This window comes from Aristolochia californica, unplaced genomic scaffold, assembly GCF_029961685.1.
Source record: "Aristolochia californica isolate CCGP_79_NKW_82.1479 unplaced genomic scaffold, dmAriCali1.0.hap1 SCAF_12, whole genome shotgun sequence".
NCBI lineage: Eukaryota > Viridiplantae > Streptophyta > Magnoliopsida > Piperales > Aristolochiaceae > Aristolochia > Aristolochia californica.
This window is the reverse complement of record NW_027181793.1, coordinates 26,815,306-26,821,305: the sequence shown is the minus strand read 5'-3', so window position 1 is coordinate 26,821,305 and position 6,000 is coordinate 26,815,306.

Below are 6,000 nucleotides of genomic sequence, written 5' to 3'. Positions count from 1 at the left end.
ACGGTCAGAGATGATAGGAAGAAGAACAAAAAAAAAGCCTGAATTCGAGGCGGCGTTGTAACGTGCTTTGAAGACCCGTCACCCGTGAGAGTCGTGTTCTCTGATTGGGGAGTAATGCATGTGGGAGTGTTTGGGAAGGACAGAGGTGGTCTGTAGGACGACGACGACGACGATGACGATGACGAGTCCATTGAAACGATCTGAAGTTCAGAATTTGTTTCTAGTTTATACATATTCTGGTGAAACGATAACCTACGTAATGGGGTTTGCACCCACCCGGTTGGCGTTGCTCCACTGTGGTTGGATTTTTCCAATTAAATATCTGTTCGCCTATTTTTATATAGGTTATTAATCGTATTAATTTTGACCTGATGTGGTGATTAAATTCAATTAAACCAATTTTAAGAAGCTTCAATTTTTTGTTAAACCTTTAATTATAATTATAAAAATTAGAAAATGTTCCCACCTTTTGCCATGGATTTAAATAATATATAAATAGAACAAAATAAGTTTTTTTATATATTATTATATTTATATTCAATATATAGGTATATAATATTATTGATCTATTGAATAAGTTATTACATATAGCTTTTATTAATCTATTTATTGAATAGTAAAATGGATAATCAGATAAATAAATAATAAAATATTAATAAAATATTTAAATCACAATATCTTATATACATAAACCTTTGAACAATATCATTATAACATATAATACAACTTTTATAAAAAAAATTGCACAATCTTTATTAAACATATATTATAATATATAACTGGATAATTAGTTAATAGAAAAATAAAACAACCCTTACTCATTTTTGTTCTATTTAATAAATAATAATTTAGTAATAAAGTAAAATTATCTAAATGCCCAATATGATAATTTTTATGTTTTTATTCTATTTAATAAATGGTAAATAAAAAAATCAAGTAAACCAATCAAATTGACACTTCTAGCCTCCTCTCCCATTCTCTTACTATTATTATTATTATTATTATTATTATTATTATTATTATTATTTGATATGACTGACCTATTGACTCATGGGCCACTGAAGTCCAAATGTCTTTGGTGATAAATATTTGTAAAATTAAAAATTATGATACATAATTTACTAATAATATATGTATGTTATTTGAGAGATTACACAATAAAAATTAAATTGGGTTTTGGAAAATCAAATTCGTAGTGTTGGGCTTATTGGACTTGCCTTCTTGCCATCTTGATATGGAAATGTCCCCCACTAGGGGTGTCATGGAGTCCAACCAAGTACTAACCTGTATAGGTTCGAGTTTGACTTTACTTTAAAACTTCAAACTCAAGCTTAGTGTCGAGCCTTTAAAACTTTGTTACAATAGAGTATATTCATGTATGATAGCCAACTTAATAGACCTAATAGAAAGAACAAATATCTCTATTAATAGCATTTAATCCATTGACAAACAGTAACATCGGATCTTAACAGAGAGTTTGAAGACAAATCGTCTTCAAGGTTTGAGGTCAAAAAGAGCAATCAGTTTTAAGTTAATTTCAATTATTTACTTGCTATGTTATTTTAAGTCTGCAATAAAAAGAGAAACTAAATAGCAATTAAATTAATATGATTTTCAAAAATAAAATTAGAAAATAATATAAATTAAATAAAAATAGAAATTAACAAATTAAATTAATAGAGAATAGAAATAGAAAATAAAAATGGAAAGAAAACAATGTAGAAAAAATAATAGATTTGATTTGACATTTGTAGTGTTTAATGAACAAGATAATATCATATAAATAAATAAGAAATAAGGAAAAAGTAAACAAATAAGTAAATATCAATGAAACATAAAATAGATCAATTTTAATAAAAATTTAAATCTAAAAATAATCACTCAAAATAAAAATAATTATAAAACTTATATGTATAATATTGACTTAAAATAACATAGCAAGTAAATAACTAAAATGAACTTATAACAAATAACATAATTTAACACATAAAACATATAAATAAGTACCTCTAGATAAAAAAAAAAAAAGCAAAATGATTTAATTTACTAAGTTTTATTTAAAAAAGTAACAAAGTATACAAGTTCTAATATTAATATTTTATTTTTTAATTGAATAGTAATAATAATTTATTCAATATAATTAAACTAATATTTAATCTATTTGTTTTGTATTTATTTAAAAATAACTTAAATTAAAATAATAATATATTATAATAACCTTGGAAAAAGGAGTGGATATTTCTAAATAGTATAAATATTTAAAATATTGAAGGAATTTGAAATAATTTAAAAGTAATTACATTTCAAACAATATGATAATTTAGAAAATTTGAGAATTTAACATTAACTTTTTAATAGTAATATTTAAAAGACAAACACAACTAATTTTACTATAAATAAATAAATAAAAACATCAAATTTTAAATCTCGAAATAAAATAAAGTAGAAGATACAAATAAAAATAAAATCAGGTAATTAAAAAATGATATTAATAACTATAAATATATAAAATAAAAAAAAGTAAAAAAAAGCACAATATTGTAAATATGACATTGGAGAAGCTGATAAGAATGGGTTTCTTGGCATATAACGCCTGTTTAGTTATTTTTGGAGATTTCTATTTTCTTTAGAGGGTGACTGCTGACACTTGATAGACTATTTGGAGCTCCAATCTTCCCTCAAACTCTATCACCTGTTTTTCTCAATTCTACTCATTTTATTTACTTCTTCTACTCTAATTAATTTTTATGTAGATGCTCCCATAAAAAATCTCAACTTCCTCTCTCCAAACTCTCCAGTGGATAACAATAGTGTCATAAATGGTGTTTCTCCCTAATTTTTTCTTGCATCCCGTTTGCTTAGGACATGACTGTAGGGGTGGCATCGAGCCGAGCCGAACCCGAACCTGTCTATGTTCGAGCCGAGCTACGAGCCGAACCTCGTCTTGAGCCTAAAATTGTTATCGAACTCGAGCCCAAAAAATTTAACCGAGCTCCAGCCGAGCTTCGAGCCTCAACATACATTTAAAAATTTTCAAAAAATATATATCAAATAAATTATATATAAAATTATACATACATTTTACATAAAATAGGGCATGACCTCTACATAAAATTAAGCATAACCTATATATATAATACATATATAAGATTGGGCATAACTTTTTCTTAAAATTGAGCATAATCTATGTATATAATACCAGTATAAAATTCGGCATGACCTCTACTTAAAATTGGGCATAATCAATATATATACAACCTGCATAAACACTCCATAAACACTCCATCAAATTATCTATACATTCCATAAACACTCCATGAAATTATTTATACACTCCATAAACTAGTCTAAACACTTCATACATTGCATAACATTATAAATAAGCTCCATACAATAATCAAACACAACAAAATTAAATGAAATATCACTTTCAATTTACAATCACCCAAATAAAAACTATAAATCCATTATAAAATTACAAACTATAGTTGTTTCTCTTAATGCTAGAAAATAATATGCGTCCCTGCATGAGCAAAATCTCCACCTATGACAAAAACAAAAAAATAAAATTAGTTATTGTCAGATTAAAAAAAAATACTCTTCCACTATTAGTTACTTAATGTCGTTAAAAATATTAAAATTACCATGATGAGAGGAATATGAAAAATCATGTAGCTGGTAGCATTATCTCTACACTCTTCTTCTCAGGCTATAATCATAAAACAAAATTTTAATAAATAAAACTAAAAACTAAACTATTTTTTTATAATAAATAATTAATCAAATAAATTCACCTTTTGATTTTTCTTCACACCGTGAAGAACCCGAACCCAATCACTGCTACAAATCAAAGCTTGAACTGTATTTGGTGCCAAGGAAGAACGATATGAGTCTATTACTCTACCACCAATACTAAATGTAGACTCTGAAGCTATTGTGGATATGAGAATTACAAGGATGTCTGCTGCCATCTTAGATAATACCCAAAATTTCATATGATTCACTTTCCACCATTCTAAAACATCAAAATCATATTATGAAGTTTCCTCACAACTATATACACCTTCTTCAAGATAAATTTCAAATTCTGACCTTGGTGAATTAACTATATCCTTTTGTTTCATATAACTCATTAACTTTGACCAACCTGAACTTGATGAAGGCCTACGACTTGTGGAAACACCCATAAAGCTAGTACTTGAAACAATCTCTTCATTTCTAATATCCACATTATAAAAGGATACATATTCATCGTAGATCTCATATAAGGTGCGTCGAACTAAATTTATATTCATTGTAGCTTCCTCAGAATATATCACTGGAAAATACATTTCAATCAACTTTAATTTGACCCTTGGATCCAAAACTGAAGCAACAACCATCAATAAATTGTATTCACCCCAGTACTTCTCAAATTTCTCTTTCATTCTACTAACCATTGTCCTAATGAAAACATTTTTATTTGTAGAATGAAAATCCAGAACTTCTTTCACCCTATATACCTCACTAAGGTACAAATTAGAAGTATGGTAGTCACTCCCAGAAATTATATTAGTAACTGCATTAAAAACTTCTAGGATCTCACACACCATGTCAACCTTTTCCCATTCATCAAAACTTGGCAAACAATCATAAGTTGGTTCTCTAACTTTAAATCTAGAAAATGCATCTTTGAATTTTAATGCAGAAGACAACATGTCATAAGTGGAGTTCCAACGAGTTGGACAATCAATAACCAACCTCTTTTCACCAAGTTCTAATTGTTGTACAATTTCAAAAAAAAATGCGAAGTCTAGCCTCAGACAGATTTATGAATTTGACACTTTAACGCACATTATCAATGATATCCTTAATCTGAACAAGACCATCTTGGACTAATAAGTTCAAAATAAGAGCACAACAACGCACATGAAACAACTTTCCACCACACACCAAATTTTTTTTCCTTGAAAAATCTTGTTTCAAAACTCTGATACAAACATCATTATATGCAGCATTATCAACTGAAATACTAAAAACTTTATTTTCGATCTCCCACTCTTTCAAACACTTGTAAATAACATATGCTATATCAGCGCCACGACGAGGAGGAGGAACATGCACAAAACTCAAGACTTGTTTTTGTAGCTTCCAATTACTGTCAATAAAATGTCCAGTAATAACCATGTATTCAATCTTTTGATTTTGGGACTTCCAAAGATCCGTGGTAAGACTAATCTTGTTAATCTCTTTTAACAAAATTTTCAATTTCTTTTTTTCTGCCTCACATTCCTCCTTACACTCCTTCTTAATGGTCTTACGGGATATTTTCTCATAATTCATATTTGCCATCTTCTTTACAAAATTAAATCTCTCATCTTCTACTATCATGAATGGATGCTCATGCATAAGAATCCAATGAGCAATGAGTACTCTCATTTTAGCTTGATCATATTTTCCTCCAAAATCCATAAAAGGAAGTCCAGATGGACTCTGATCAACATTAAACCCCGCTCCCACTGGTTGAAAGTTTAAGGTTTTTTGTTTTCTCATTGCCACTTTTCTACTAGTGCAACGTTTCAAATGTCGACTCATACGAGTGGTCACTCCACTACTAATAATACTCAAAATGATTTAACAATGAACACACTGAGCCTTTTTTGTACTATTAAGTGATACTTATTTGAATTCCAACCACACATGAGACTTTTTTTGTCTTTTTGAAGTATGGGTAAAGTCACCTTCATCCTCATTTATGGTAATTTCATTTGGGTCCACTTATATGACAGAGGGTAGTGACTCTGGTGGCGTTCAATCACTATTTATAGTCACACTAGAACTAGTGTTAATTATTGATGTCAATTGAGGAGGTGTTGGCATTCTTACTTCTACAAAAAAACAAAATTACAAATTAAAAACATAGAGACAAGAAAGTTATCCAAACAACAAAGATCCTACACATAATTTAAGATACTTGTCTATTCTTAGAGGAAACTACGTGACGTTGTGACAATCGGGAAC